The 17,463-nt window shown below is 32.8% G+C and overlaps 1 protein-coding gene across 5 annotated transcripts in view; it reads left to right on the top strand.

Annotated features, from left to right (window-relative positions):
* LOC124953915 (telomerase-binding protein EST1A-like) overlaps window positions 1-17,463 on the top strand; it is a 129,532-nt gene that overhangs the window by 99,670 nt on the left and 12,399 nt on the right. The window lies entirely within an intron of this gene.

Below are 17,463 nucleotides of genomic sequence, written 5' to 3'. Positions count from 1 at the left end.
GATTTTTAGATATTCAAATTGTCCAAACGGAATAACAAAAGCAGTATATTTAATTGAATCTGTTGAAATATGAATGTGATGACAATTAACGAATTCAAATATTTGTTCTAATACTTCTGATTGATCTTCGATAACCAGCAGCGAATAAATATCTTTAACCATGTGTTTAGTCAATTATTGAAAGTCTATACATATACGTAATTCTCCGATCTTTTTACCAATACAACTGGTGATGCATATTTTATGTCATTTGAACGGATAATATTCATAATGTATTCTAAATATGTCACTAAAATGTAAACGATCTCTACCTGCGACATTTCAGAATTAATGAGCAATTCATCGTTCACCTTTTATTTTTGATTCGCTTATATGAATATTCATAATTTTCGAAAAACCATCATTTTTGTTATAGTCAATCGCTGACTTTAATAATTTATAGCCAAATAATTTTATTGTATATCTACTAAATACAGCCAAAACAGACATAATTGTCATTAGGAACTTTTGAAAGTGGAATATTTATTCTGGAATATTTATTGTTTATTGTTACTTTTGCACCTACTCGATCTTTGAATACTGATTCGGAACCGTTTATACTATCAAATTTATCAATTAATTGATTGCTATTCTCCTGGATAAAATGTTCAATAAATCTTTCTTTAATAAGACTAATTAGACTTTCAGTATCGATTAACGTATCTAAACGAAATTAATGTCATCCATTATAACTATCGAGTTCAAAGTCTATACTTCCCAAGAATTTTTTGCCTACTGTCTTCCTTATATCTGTTAAGATTAACCTGGTCGTTATTATCTGTTTTTTCGAGTAATATTTCGCCATGCTCATACAGCCATAGCACGTTCTCCATTCTCTTCACTACTTCTTGCACTTTTCCAAAATATGATCTGGATCATTTTCATGTCCTGTGTGAATCTTTCGATGCTTGTAAAGAATCCTCTTAGTTATGTTCTTGTTGATGCATTTATCGTCCATATACATTAATTATATACATTAAACGGTTTATTGTATACCATTTTAGTATTATTGTATACTATTTTATACTACCGTATTTTGTTTTGTTTGATATATTTGATAATGAATTTATGTTCATGGAAAATCATAAAGAATTCTCTGAGTCTCCTTGAAAGATACCTTTTAATTTCTATTGTCTGAATTTCTGTACTTTTCTTTCTTATTTAAGTGTATTTTGATTTTCCATTTCTGCATAATCTGTTTGAGAAAGTTTTGTATTTTTGCGTTTATTTTATATATATTCAATATTTCTTGTAATCAGAAATATAAATTTGTCATTTACTTCATGATTATACTATCATTATTGTGTTATTTGGTTTCTTTATTATTTCTTCTACTTTCTTACAGATGGTTCCTTTTATGATTTTGTATAGTATCGGGAGATAAGTTATTAATTTATGATTTGTTGAGTTTTATGTGTCTTGATTTTTTTTATTTGATAAATGTTTTACCTTCAATTAAAAATGCTAGAAATTGGTCTGGGTATTTTATATTTTTATTGATTTGTATTGTCAGGTATGAAGTGTTGTTATCTATTGTTTGTATCAAAAGTTTTGTGCTTGGTCTGTATTTGGAAATTTTCAATTATGTGTATTTATGATAATTTCAGTGAGTTCTAATGTTATTCTATATTTTTGTTGTTCTGTAACGTGATTGTATCTTTCTTTTTCTTTTATTATTCAATCAGTGTTAGATTTGTGTTATATTGCGTTTAAACATATTTGTTGTCATAATTCTATTACTATAATCCTTCATTCAGAGTTTCTATTTCTTTTTATTCTATCGGGTTTTTGATAGAATAATTCTTCATTGACTCAGAAAATTTTTCTTGTTTTTTCTTTTTTTGACTCATTGTATCGTTTTAGTTTGGCTGCATATACGAATAGTTTCCGACTTCATGTATCCAGTATTTCTTCCTACTTTTTATTTTTTATGTACTTCGTGATTTTCTTAGTTTTTATTTCCTTTAATGATTTTTATCAGTCTGCTTATATTCTTTCTAAATAGTTTGTTTTGTTCTTGATATTGGTTCTCCATTTTATTTTTTTCTGTTTATTATATTCTATTGCGGTTAATATTGCAGCTTCATATATGATGGTGTGTATTTTCTTTAATTAATAAATAGTACCTGTAGTTCCTAAACAGTATTTATATTGTTGACATAGTTTGATAATAGTCTTTTTATTGTGTTTATTATTTTTATATATCTAAAATATTTCTTAATATTTAATAAAAATATTCTATATATCTAAAACCGTCCAATCAGTTTTGTTGTATCTTGATCGGCTGTACTTTCTTCGGATTGTCTAGTAAGGTTTCTTTTGCTCAAATCCTTATCATCGATGGTTCGTGTGTTATCGTGATCAGAATTGGCTCCAGACACACTTTGGCGCAGTCCAAGAAGCGACATTTTTTCTGAAGCTTTTTCTATATTTCTTGTCCCTATCCTTTAGGGGATTCCTTTTTAATTGCCTCATATGACAGACAGAGAATACTATGAACCCATACGGGTTATTATTGTTGTTATTATTATTATTGTTATTATTAGTATTATCTTGTAAGCGAAGACAAACGAATAATGTAGAATATGCATGTACGTGTATACAGCAATAAATGATGATATTACTGGCTCAACTTTATGTCTCTCTGACGTTACTCGATTGATTCTTACATCGTTATTGTATGCTTTTTGTAAGATAGATAATTTATTGCTATATTTGTCGATACCATACTACTAAATCGTTTGAAGCAAAACTCGATCGAGAATAAGCATGCTTCTCATGTAAACTCGCCAGTTTGGGATATTGCTCGAATTGTTGCGTTTTTGCCACACTCGTTGTTATTTTGTCTCGTAGTTAAATGAACTTGTTAATAAATGATCCACTTTATTATAATTTATGACGGTTACTCTTATTGTGTTTTCACTCGTCTTATTGGCATATGAGAGAAAGCATTGCTATAGTAAATAGTACAGATATTGTAGTATATACAAGAAAAAAAAAGAATAATACAAAGGAAAAGTACGCGTGTAGTGTCCATTGAATCATATTATTTCGTAATAAACTTGGTATCTATTTATTTGGTTTGAATGTGGTCGTTACCAAATTTTATTATTAAACACCAATTAAAGTCTTTCAACTTAGATTGAATTGAAAAGTTGCCCTCTCAATCATTCAATGTTTCCCTTTTCCGCATGAAATTTCACTTCTAATGATTGTTTAAGAAATACGATCATTCATGACCGCTTGAAACTTTGATATTCTCTTCCCTTGTTTCTCTATTATCAGGCGGGGAGAGGAGGGAAGAGAAAACGAGAGAGAGAGAGAGAGAGAGAGAGAGAGAGAGAGAGAGAGAGAGAAATGATAGGTATAAACGTAAAACCTTATATTTAAGATAACGATCGACTCTGCAGGTCTTATTTTCGGGTAACGCTTTCTTAAGTTCTCCACTATATTCTATAAAACAAACGGCTTCGGTCGTTTAAAGACGAACGAATGCAGACTCATGGTATGGTATCATTCATATTTCCAAATCCCATTGCAATTTTCTATTATGATACCATAAAATGTATACCGCCAGAATGAAGGTTGTATAGCTCAGGATAGCTCGAATTACTCTCTCAAAATACGGCTAGTATCAAAGTTTTAGAACCTTTTCTGCTTCTTTTTTCTTCTATTTACCTCCCATGATGAACTATAAAAGGATTAATTAGATTGTGAAAATCGGATTATGCGAATAATAGAAGAGAAAAAAAATATAGTCAATCGATTATATAAAGAATCGAAGAGAGTGGAGATGATCAAGATCGAATAATCAAAAGAAACGACATTTAACGATGCCATTTTGTTAACGAAGAATTTTGTTAACTTTAATCGGTATTAGAAAGTAGCTAAACTAAGCTCGAATGCACATAACGATTATACTTAATGTTGCAAACAGAACAATTGGAATTCTCGAAATATCTCTGAAAGAGAGTAGACCCTTTTTACATGCAAACCGATACGTAATTTCGATTGAAATTTCCTTTTATATTCCTTTCCTTCACCCTACTTAATTCACATTATACTCTGCTATTCATGGATATCGAAAACATCAGCGATACCAACTAGAAACGAGTGATCGTGACAAGGTACTACATAGTCTTCTATGTTCTCGCGTTCATTAGCCGCAACGTACTCCACACATTTTGTATGCCGTTTATGTGGGAGTCACGTAGGAGTCCAAGGGTGCGCCTAGAGGAGAGTGTATAGTACTTAAAAAATCCCATGATATTGTAGATGCCATAAAATCCAACTGCAGCCGTCCGCTGCCGTTGCCATCCTATAAATTCACCCCAGTGCCGTCGTCTCTCTACGCGAGCCCAGCAAATCTTCACCCTTTCTAAGCGAAGATTCTCTCTCTCACTCTCTCACTCTTTCTATCTCTCTCTCTCTCTCTCTCTCTCTCTCTCTCTCTCTCTCTCTCTCTCTCTCTCTCTCTCTCTCTCTCTCTCTCTCTCTTTCTATCTCTCATATTTTCTTTCCCTTTTTACTCGCTACTCATATGTGTTTCCTTAGGCAGCTGAAAAGTAATACATAGTGTATGTATATGTATAGACAGCTTGTTAGTGTATATATATATATGTGTGTGTGTGTGTGTGTGTGTGTGTATGTGTGTCTACATACACGCATACACACATGTAGAGAGAGAGAGAGAGAGAGAGAGAGAGAGAGAGAGAGAGAGAGAGAGAGAGAGAGAGAAAGAGAGAGAGAGAAAGTGAATGAGTGAGTGAGAGCATAGGACACGATATATTCAAACTTTTATGCTTGAAATATTACGAGCTCCGACCGGTCCCATGGGATCGTGGTCGATCTCACCCTCGTATCATCTGCAGGCCCGAGATAAAGTGTACACGTACCCCTTCTTTCGTGTCTCCTCCTGAGAAAAGGGGCTTCAACAATGACAAGGACATTGTGTTCATTGTTCATGCATAGTGCCACTGGTAATGGCTTCTATCTCGATTGCGAGAAAAAAATCTTTAATTTCCGCGATATTAAGATATATACTCGCAATCTCCCTTATCTGTCGCAACCATGTGACGTCCATCTTACGTGAATTATATTGTAGGTACTTCTATTGTCAGCTCGTTTGCTTTGTTGCCAATAACAGCCGCGTTCAGTAATAGTCTTGAATTTTCTTTTTCCTTATTAGATTCTATTGCAGAGTGAATCCTAAATATGTTACTTTATCCGACCTCGTGTAATTCTAAGTATGTTTTGTTGAATAGATAAAGACATCATGTTTCATACAAATACTCTTATTCTGTAATCATAGATCACTTTATTTATAATAATAATGGAGCTACGAAAATCTACGTTTTTGCGAACATTTTTTACAATTTACCGTTTTAAGAGGAGAAAATGCCGCATTTTATGTTACCGACATCCTTACAGGGGACAAATGCTTCCGAATTTAACAAGTGGCTTCTAACCGCGACTAAACTCACGAAAAAGGATAGAGAACTGTTCAAATTTTGGTCTTGACGTTTACGAAGGGGTAACTTTGCTTTCCTTTCGAAATGTTTGTTTTTTTCTCTCTTTTTCTTTTTCTTTCTTATCCATCGAACGAAGTGAAGAAAGAGACCCTTGGAATCGCCTCACCAACTACATTCTCGAACGATGTGTACATAGGAGACACTTTACCTTTCCTCGGCAGAGCTACATAAGGACTCCGTCTTTAACGTAGCCGAGATTTTCTTTCCAACTCGCCGAATTCCTTGTTGAAGAAAAAAAAAAATTAACCAAGAAGAAAAAACGAAGGGAAAAAGGAAAAAAGATAGAAAGAGTTCTTCCTTCTCGTCTAGTAGTCACGTGTTATATCGACAAAAAACTCGATCGAAAGTTTCTCCTCCGTCGCCTTTCTCCTTTCGTTTCTTTCACCTTTTCCCATCCTCCCCTGATTCCAAATAGAATACGGAAAGTAGAATACGGACCTACGTCTCTCAATTTTTGAAAATCGAAAAGAGCTTCTCCTCTTACCAACATCTAGAATTCCTCTATAGAAAACCCTCGGGCATCGAAGAATCTTACTTCTTCGTTTCTATTAGTTCAGTCATTGACAATGAGAGTGTGCAAACATACTCTTTGTAATCTTCTGTGCTTCTTCTTCTTCTTTTTCATCTTCTTTTCTTTCTTCTTTTTCTTTCTTCTTTTTATTTTTCTTTTATTTTTTCGTCTTCTTCTTTAGATTTTTATTTTTCTCAGATATACTTGAAGTTACGAGCTTTCTCTCTCTTTCGTGATGTAGAAAAATAGAAATAAAGCGAGGAAAAAGAAAAAAGAAAGGATGAAAACAGGAGAAAGATAGAATGAATGCTACAGCTCGTGATAATGTCAATGTTTGCGTCGTTGCACCGAAGCACTCCCAGAAGAGCCGGAGACTGAGTGTCTTCGCGTTGTAGAAGGACGGATTCGTGTCGAGGGTCCGTACAACCAGTCGCTCTTTGCAGGGACTACATCAATGAACCTCCATTAATTTCCAAGCCTTCCTTGAGCATTCGTACATTTGCTGCGAGGAGGGATGGAAGACTAGACTCGAGCCCTTCTTCTTTTCTCACTCATTTTTTCCTCTCCCTTTCTCATTAATACCTCGTTTCTTCAACAATTTTTCTCGATCCTCTATTCATCGGTCTCTTAGCGAATTCTTATCGAAATTCCAAGAACGGTAGCTTCTTTTCGAGGTTTCTCTACTCAGGTGTCATGGCAAGCCTTCCGGTACTTAGTCTTTTGTCAGTAGAATTCCATTCACGCAAGTGAATTTTACGGTTAACCGTAAAAAGAGAGCGAATTGGATTTTGTAAGTGTAATTAGAAGAAGCTGAATCGTTGTAGTGATTGTTGCATTTCTAAATGCGATTACCTTTAATATATCATTTATGAAAACCGACTTGCTAATTCCATTCGGAAGTGGAAATCTATATCGAAAAGTCAGAATCGAAATATGACTGATTGGTTTTGTTTTTCTCTCTTCTCTTTTTTTATTTATTTTTTAAATAGCATCATATAAACTTTTTTTCTCAATATCGTATTTTACTTTGGCGGAATTTCGATCATCTTGATAAGCTAAATATCTTAATGATAATTATGAATCGTAAAGTATAAAAATTCATTTTTGTTCTTTTTTTGTTCTTTTTCTTATAATAATAAATATAGATATAAACATCAGCTTCTGTGATTAATTATGAAATGTATAAAGATAATACGTGAATGAATAAAATTGCAGTGAGATGAATGCTAAGAAATCAAATTTTATTTCTCCATCAAAATATGAGACGTAAGATGTTGAAACGATGTAGAAATTGTTAGAATGGAATCCAAAATTCGCAAAATTGATAACGATTAAGCACGTTATCTACTCATCCATTAAAATTAACATTAAAAAAACAGGAGTTTTCACTTTTCCTTAACGAATCTATTCTTTCTTTTTTTGAAGGATGAAATGTAAGTGGGAAAATACACCTGCGAAAATATCTCATTCTTAGACGAACACGTGCGAATCTCGTAAAGATCGAAAAATAGATATAAAAGACATTCCGTAACTTCTTCGCAATACAATAGAGCTCGTGTTCGATTAAATCGTTTTACTTTGTTTTACTTCAGTTATAATCACATAAATCACAGATTTTAATATGAAACTCCAAATAATTTAATATGAGACATTTTTTTATAAAATTAATAAATCCCATTTCAGATAGTTATATTTTCATTTTTTAGAAAATGTAAAGCGTCTTTTTATTTATTTATGTCTTTCGAAATTGGATTATTCACTGATGCAATAAAGGAAAATTAAGTTAAACTTGAATAGAAAAAAAATTCGCGAATGAAACACAAAAAATGCACTCGTGTGCACATTATTATCAAGATATAATAATTGAAATAGTAATGATTGTCGAATAACAGATATAGCGATTATGAGGTAATAGATCTATTCACTAGTATATCCACGGTCAACGAGCCTCAATATAAGTTTGATTTATTTTGCTTCTTGTAAAATATATGTGTATATATATATATATATATATATATACGTATCATAAGTATTTACGTTTCGTACCAACAATGACCTTCACTTTCACCTTCAATGAATTCGATCATAATATTGTCGCATTCAGTTTTGATTTCCCTCTTCGGAGAAAGAACAAGATATATAATATAACGATAATTTAATAAAAGAATTTAATAAAATTGTTCACATATAAATAGAAAATATATTTATATAAAATATATTGTTCCATATAAATTAATTTCTCATTTGTATTAATAAACATGAAATCCTGATAATAAGCTATATACTAATTATCTATGTGGGTAGTATTTTATTCAAATTAACGGTATTATTAATTATAAATAACTGGAGATCAGATTATATTACATGTCAATGCTTTAAAATCTTGTTTTACACAAAACGTCAAATATTCGCTGCATCCCTTAAACGTTTTAGATTCGTCATTGTTCATTAATACTTGTATTAATGTTGAAGCAGCATTAAAGATCGTTTCTATATCGAATTTTGTAAAGCATTAAAGATATCGTTATTATTAGGTTGATAAGAAATTGCTAATTCCACTCGGAGGAGTCCAAATCTATATTGAAAAGTCAGGATCGAAATACTATCAATTTTCGAACTTCATCTTTAAAACCACAAATCTCAACGCAAAATATACATTTTTAATTGTAATAAGATCCATCGGAATCTACACATTTTTGCTAACATGAAATTAGTTTTTCAATCCCAACAGCGTAAAATTCTTGATTCGTTCTCTGAACTGCTTGTTTCTTTGAACTCATTTTTGGCAGCAACTTAATTAGTGAAGATTTTCCCTTGCAAGTAATGGTCGAAATGTTTGAAAAAGTGGTAGTCGGTTGGTGAAAGATCTGGAGAATATGCTGAATGAGGCAGAGTTTTATAGCCCAATACGTTTTACTTTTGTAGAGTTAGTCGTGTGACGTGTAATCGTGCTTATATTCGTTTATCTTCATTTAATTCATGTGGCACTCATTTGTCGAGTTTCTTCGACTTTCCTAGCTGTCCCAGCTAGTGAATAAAAGTTGGGTGACTTACCCTTATCACCTATGCAAGTTGTCAATCAGCAAGTTGTCATCGTTGTGTGTAGATCAACTAATGTCTTCACTTGATCGTTGTCAACAATAAAAGGCCATTAACGACTTTCTTCATCTTCAAGTCTTCATTTTCATTCTAATCACTGTTTCGAAATTTTTTAAACCATCATTGCACTGTACGTTCATTATCCTGTCCAAATGATTAATATTACGAATTGTTTTCGTGACTTTATGACCAAGTTTATATTCATATAAGAAAATTATTCGAATTTGCTTTTTATCTATCTTAAACTCATTAGTTTGAAATGAGCACAAATTAACAGCAAAATCAAAACAATACCAGCATATAGCGTGACATTTGAACTATAAAATGGTTGAATTATAAAATAGACAGAAACATGAGTTGTTAGCTCAAATCTAAGCATCAAAGTTTGAAAACTCGAGAACCGACATTAATTTCTTACCTACTTAATATATGTAGTAGGATTTTCATACAGATGTTTATAATAACCCACTGAAAGGTTTTACGGTCGAAACATATCACTTCTATTTTAATATATCGCTGAGCAGGCTATCTCTCTCTCTCTCTCTCTCTCTCTCTCCCCCTCTCTCTCCCTCTCTCTCTCTCTTTTCACTTTTTGTTTTATTATTCAAAGATAGTAGAAAATGATATGGCTTTGACTGAAGTCAGTGCTTTATAATCTCTTTCATCCTTTCATTATATCTTATTCACGATTCCTTGATAGAGATATCAAAATATTTGCTTATTCGAGTAGAGAGAGATATAGAAAGAAAGAAAGAAAGAAAGAAAGAGAGAGAGAGAGGGAGAGAGAGAGAAAGAGAGAGAAAGAAAAAGAGAGAGAGAGAGATGAAGTTGGAAAAGAAAAAAAATGAAAGAAAATGGAATTCGAGACAACGTTCTTCGATTGTCCTGTCATTTTCAACGAAAGAGAAATAGGGAATAATCTTTTAAGCAAGCTCAAAATAATTTCCGATTAAAAGTACGATTAAAAGGAAGATTTAAATATCTCCCGGTTTCTCTATTTACAAGCCTATACGTTTTTTTTTTCCTTAATCGATTCTCATTCCAAACTCATCCTATGTAATTTATTTAGAAAGACAAGAGAACGAATTCGTTAACGTGAACCGAACCGAAGTGATAGTGGTGTCAGTATTTGCTAGTAGTAGAATCGTGTCGTCATTTTTTTCGACACGATTAATATAGAGTTTCCATTAACGCTACAAATGTGTCCCTCACTTCGATCCCCAACTTATTCTCTCTCTTTCTCTCTCTCTCTCTCTAAATTATTCGGTAACGAGAGCTGCGTGCGCGAGGGCAGCATGGCTTTCCTTCCGTGTTTCGATCGGAAGAATGATAATTTCTCGCGAGAGGCTACTGCGCGGAATAGAATGACAAAAGGGCGTTACCCGTGATGTTCGTTCAGCTTGATATATCTATGTACATGTATATGCACACATCAGAAGAAATAAAAGAGCTTAGTGCCTGCCTCCTGCAAGGAATCGGCGAGAGCCTAACCGGTAAATATATTTGTATGCGCCGTCCATCGGTCCTCCGCCAGTGTCAAGGCACATTCCTCGTAGCCTCGAGCTGAGAACGTATCCCCACCTTGCTCGTCTCCAATACCATCGTCAGCGCAACGTAACACTAACACATCTACATTTTCAAGTTATCGGCACCGTTCTCCACACATCCACTGCGAAAACGTTTCCGCGAGCGTCAAAGTACGAGGCGTGGCAGAAAAGTAGTGAGACTGTTACTAGAAAACTCTGTATTTGAAAGAGATTTACAAAACCACATTATTAACTTCAAAGTAGTTTTCTTTGGAGGCTATACAAGCGTTGGAGACGCTTCTTCCACTCTTTGTAGCAGTGTTAGAAAACGTTTAGTGTTATCGCCTTCAACTTGTCTGTCACAGCACTTTGGATGTTGTTCGCATTTCCATAATGATGGTCTTTCAAGTTGAATTTTAGTTCGAAAAAGAAAGAAGTCTGCAAGACTCATCTAATGAATAGGAAGACTTCGGAATTACTGGAATGCCCCTTCGATAAAAAATGCCCGATAATATATCATAGAATGTTAGGGAATATTGTCATGATGAAGCATCCACCTATCTGCAATATTTTTACGGACAAAGCGAATTCTTCATCGTAGTACTGATTATTCTTAATGTCAATTTGAAAATTCTCACTTTTCGACCAATTTGAACATATTCTTCTGCTTTTGTCGTCAATTATTTTCCGGAACGTAGTTCGTCTTCCACACATTCTTGACTTTGTAAAAATACCTTATACTATCTGAACATTTGTGATCCAATAGTGTATGCTTTATATACACCTGCATTATTTTCTGGTACATTTACATTATATTTTTATGGTGTTTCACATATTCACATATCGTTCTGAATTTTAATCCTGATACAAATTGTTGTAAACCGACAGCTAGTAAAGTTTAGAAGTTTGTAGTTCATTGGCTGGTTATTTAGATTATAAACATTATCGATGTTCCGAAGATACATGTACTGCTGTCAAACAACAATTACCGCCATGTTTACTGAGCTTTTGAAAAAGTCGTTTATGCATGCATCCGCATTGTTTGCATTTAATATGCCTACCATTCTCTTTGCCGTCAACTGAATTTTCTCGCTCATTTTATAGTTACTTACTGTCGTTCATTCAACATCAAGTGCAGACGATCATGCACATCCTTTCTTTTTCTTCTTGAATATACGAGATCCTCATAAATCGTAAGTTTTTATTAGATTCTGTAGATAAAAAAAATTTAATTTAAAAATATTTTTAAATATAAAATATATACGAGAATAATTTTTGGTGAAATTTTTCTCCTTTAACTTTTTTATTTATTTATATCTTCATTTGTTAACTCTTTCGCTAGAGTGAAGTTGTCCGTCAGAATGCTGCCACTGTACGGAACAATTGAATCATTAGTGTACACTATCATAGAGTGTAACATCTAATACTTCATTATTGTATTATGTAAATTATGGGTGGGTAACTAGTGTACAGTGAGACAAATTCTAACGATGAATAATTATAAAATTGAATGTCCTTAAAATCAAAAATTTCGGTTTTATCTGTGTCTTAGGAAACAGATAATTACTTACTATCATAAAATAATGCCTTAGCAGAAGGGTTTTCCCATATGTATAACAAACTCGGAGCAAAAATGGCAATATTTGCTTGGCTGCGTTAGTATTTGTCTGTGCATTCTGCTGTGCGTATAGCTGAACGTATCTTTATTTTATGTATTTTAGAAATTTTGATGAAGATATCGAAAAATAACATTCCGATTTATTTACTTTAAACATTTTTTTTCATAAATTCTTATGACAATAACTTCATTTTCACTAAATTATTACATTAATTTTAATAATACTTTTTTAAGACATAAAACTCTCGCAATTTATAGATTTAAATGGATTTGCTATGATTTTTGTTTTTACTATTTTTTTAATGTATCTTAATTTGTTATCATATAAAATTAACTGCAAAGATCTACAAATAATTAATATATTGCACTTTTTTAGTTGCTATGTTCTTATCAAGAAGATATGTAATGTATCATTTTCTATTCTTCAAGCATTTTCTTGAGGATACACATTCAAAAAATATATAAAAAACACAGCTAAAAAATGTGTTTTCTTATATACATGGTACTATATGCTATTTAACATCTATAAAATATTATTTAATTCATGGAACGGACATTATTAAAAATGTCATTATAACTATAGCAATGTTAGCAGAAGAAGTCTTAAAGTCCAGAAATAAAGATTTTTAAAGATTTTTACTGGACATTAAATACGTGAAAAATGTCTAGAGGAAAAAGAATAAAAGATTTGTTTCACATTTGATTGTTTTTATCCACTCCGATTATATCTACTATGTCAGAAACAATGAAGTAAAGAAAAAAAATAACATTGAACGAAGAAGTCGTCAATTTATTAGCTGATCCAAAAATTTCACCAATTCATTGTGATTCCGATCACAATATTAATGATGACTCTGAAATTCTTCAGAAATCAGATAATAATCAGATTTCTAGAATTTTACTAATGAAGTCTAAGAAATTAATAATGAACTATATATAAATTGTCATTAAATAGACCACATATTAATCACATTTTAAAAATCTCATACTAATATGAATTTGTTATTTTAAACTATTACAGGAGAAAATTATTTATATTACGAATTTCGTAATTTTCATAAATATAAACATCTATTATTTGTATGTCTATAATTAAAAAATAAAAAATATAAGAAGCTTACACTTATCAATTAATTTGATTAATTTGAATTATTTGTTGCTAGAATTGTTATATAGCCCATTATGTAGCGGTCAGCATGTGGTTTCTTCTCTTACTTACTTGTTTTGGTAAGGTGAGAGAAAACGACCCACATTATTTCACTTGTCTCATAACTGCATGGCTTTTGTTTCTGTCTATTTATAGATAATTGATTGAAGTAGTAGCTAGTGAACTTAAATAGTAAGTATACAGATTAATTGATGGTGAGGACTTTATGACTCGCGGCGGAGAAGAAATTGCCCATTCCTGATGTAAATTATTGGTTTCTTATTTAAATTATATGAAATTAATATAGAACAAATTATAAATGAATATACATCAAAAGAGAGTTTCTTATCATAAAGATATCAAGATATGCTACATTCATATAGAGTTCTTAATTTTAACAGAATTTAGTCAGGTAACTATGGTTAGTATACAGCGAACGTTTAACAATTCATCAAATCATTTTTAATAAGGAAACATCTAAAACATTAAATTCCCCAAAGCTTTCCATACAATGATGCTTAATGATATTTTGTTTATACATACATATATGTAAAATAAATATTTGATAAAAATATACGTTGTTCAAAACATTCACTTTTCTCGTTATTCTGAGACAATGGAAACAAAAAAAGATAAAAGGGAGAAGTAGACAGACAGATAAAGCAAAATAAAGCAAGTCATATTCATTTCGTTAAAATCGTCGGCAAATTGGACGATAAAATAAAAGAAAAATAAACAAAAAAGCAATCTAAAAGGAGGACTCGTGTCGGTTCCTCATCGTCCGTGTCAAACCACGTGTGTTCTCCGTCTCACTTACGCTTATACTTGGCCGTTCCACCTAATGGTGCGAGTAAGTTTCTGCGAGTGTTGCGCATTTACAATGTTACCACGAGCTGGAGACCGTTGTTGGTAGTGTATGGAAAGAACGTCGGTGTGTGCTTAATATGCGCGGGCGTTAGAACCGCGATGCGTGATACAAAGCGGGTTCTCACGAGAAGACACGATGGAGGAGGCGAGGAGGGTAACTGTGGAGGGCAACTGAGGAGGGCAGACTAGCCAGACCAGCCAGACACTCGTCGGACGAGGGCTACCTCTCCCTCTTCCTCTCTTTTTCTCTCTTTTTCTCTTTCTTTCTTTCTCTCTCTCTCTTTCTCTAAGATCGTACATAAATATCGTGTACGTGTATCGAGAAGAAAAAGTGACGAATACGGTAACGAGAATGAAGGTATGCGTTTCAAAAAGATGGAAAAGAAGGAAACGAAACCGAATCGTAACAGTTAACATCCTTTAAGAATCCATAAATATTTCCAACGGGAAAAAACTTTGTATGAGCTATGTATGAGTTTTAATGAATCATTAAAAATTGAAAAAGAAAATGTATGTGTTCATAAGCGCTACATGAAAGTAAAATTACGTTGATAGTTAACAGATAGACGTTTCCTCGAAGATCGAAAAGATAGTACAGTAGTACTTTTCTCGTTCAAACTAATAAAAAAATATGTGTGAAACAAAAAATGAAGTGTTTTAAAGCAAAAATAATGCTTTAATGAAAGACGTTATATTTCGTTATAGACGTTAACGTAGAAAAATGTTATATTTAATAAAATAAACGATTGTGAATGTAACAAAACTCTCATGCATATTTTCCAATATCTTTTTACTCACTACTCTCATCAAGCATATCTTTCAATGTCTTTCAACTTATTACTCCCAGGCATTTTTTTGTCAATCTCTCTATTCACTTCCAAATTGTAGGATTTGCAAAGAAAGTTGGTTTCTCTGGATCGGGATTTGAATTCGGCTCTTTCGTTTTCCGGGTGACTACTCAATAATCACTGAGCTATCCAGGTCCTTAGGCTAACTTTATCACGAGTGCCTACTATATGAAATATAGTAGATGTTCGCTCCCATATAATTGTTTTTTATCTGTGCATTTTATAGTATTAAAAAAATCAGGGATATCGACAACTTTGTTGAAGTTATTTTATTGTATGGATCAAATATTATTAGGTATATTAGGTTTCTAATAATTTCATTGTATGTTCATTATATTCAGTAAACTGAAGGTCAGTATAGAATACAAATATTTCTTCTAATATTTTAATATTCTCTAGTAAAAATTATCAATTTTTGAACTATTCTACGTTCAGATCTATTGAGATATAAAATAATTTCGGTCGATAACTCGTTATAGTCTGTTTTCCCTTTCGATGCTTACATGCGTCCTGATCAACTGAAGATTAAAAGCGCCGTTCCCCATAACTAGAACAAACGGCTTGCGTAGTCGCTTATGAATAAGTCGACATGCCCACCTGAATATCGGAACAGGTGTCCCCATTCATTCACGGAGTCGCTGTCTAGTTGAGCGAACGTTACGTCCGTAGCGAGGTATTCAAGTGCCTCTCGAATACGAGTAAGTCGTATTCGACTTGTAATTGTTCAACGTCGTCTACGCTGATTCCGTGCAATTTATAAAAATTTCAACATTCGATTCTCTCTACACCTTCGTTCGGCTTCATTATACAATATATTCTTAATATTGACACGGACATAGGAGACTGGACAAAGTTGGAAAGCTATCGGTGATATGAGACATAGTTAATAATTGTCCACAATACAACTGAAAAATTTATTTCAATAAAAACAATACTTCCAATAACATTATTTTTCAACATACTTGTTCCATCATTGCACAATCTTTTTTATATCTTCAAAATAAATGTTTTTGGCTGAATTTTCGAGCTATCCAGTATGCATTCACTGATACATCTTCAGATTACAAAAAACGGATAATTTCTCACTATTTTTCTTTTTTACAATGTAAAACAAAATGGTCATCATGATAAACAAAATGTAATCAATCTAATGTATTTAAAACCTGACATACGTAATTGGAGGAAAACCACGAATACTAATACGTAAATACTTGACAGTAAAGCCAACATAAAAAAAAAGCCAACATAAAAATTCCGGATAATTATTGACTCATTTTCGTATTTCGAGAGAATATTTTATGTACGTACATCGCAGATACATTGACACTCGAAGTGAATTTTTTTTCCGAAGAATCCTAAATCCTACACTTTATCTTAAACAACTCGACATATTGGCTATAAGTAAGCTAACTTATCGATCGCGTTTTCACAACGACAACGAACAATCAGAAAAAAGAGAACTGAGGAACTTAACATCGAATTCGTACTCGATTCGAGATTCGGTGGAAAGCGCGAGAGTGGCCCTGTTATGCCGATATTGCGCCACACGGAATAGAAATTGCGAGTAATATGCTCGAGCGGCGATGCGTCGAGAATAGATAGAGACAAAAGTCGTATTTTGAGACGTTTCGAATTCTTGCCAAAAAAGATAAAGGAAGAGAGAAGATCGTTGATACGTGCGTAACATTTGCGTATTGTCTTCGATACATTTCGGTGTGTACGGTCCATTACTACTTTTGCATTCCATCCGTGTACATCTACGAGCAATTAGACTTGTCGTCGAGTTCTTCGCATGCTTTCCGCCAGGCCGAGCGTCTTGTCACTGAAGGAACACCGTATATACATATTCTCTTCCACTTTTCAAAAATCTAATTCTTCCATTAAGAAAATCTTTAATTAAGAAGATAAAATAATAAAAATATTTAAATCATAAATCACAAGAGCATAAGTAAGAGTGAATTATCAGCGATTATCGCAACGAAATAGAAAATTACGCAGGCTACTAACTACTTTTGATCGTAAGCGAAAACATCAAAACCCCATAAAGTGATCTTTTCAAGAAGAGTTTAGTTTAAAGCAATCTCGTATACAAAATCGATTATCATCCCACGACTTAAAGCGATATTAGGAGACTCATTATTTTCTTCATCCTTTGTCGTAACAATGGTTATTTGGCATTCGCGTAGTGCCGTCTCAAGCCGACATTGTTCTCCGCCGTATGTGCGACTGTTTCACGACGCACCGTGCGCATACGTGGGATTCGATTGGAAGGTAATG

The sequence above is a fragment of the Vespa velutina genome, chromosome 1 (genome assembly GCF_912470025.1).
Source record: "Vespa velutina chromosome 1, iVesVel2.1, whole genome shotgun sequence".
Lineage (NCBI taxonomy): Eukaryota > Metazoa > Arthropoda > Insecta > Hymenoptera > Vespidae > Vespa > Vespa velutina.
The sequence above is the reverse complement of the archived record's forward strand: the minus strand, read 5'-3'. Positions and strand labels throughout refer to the sequence as shown.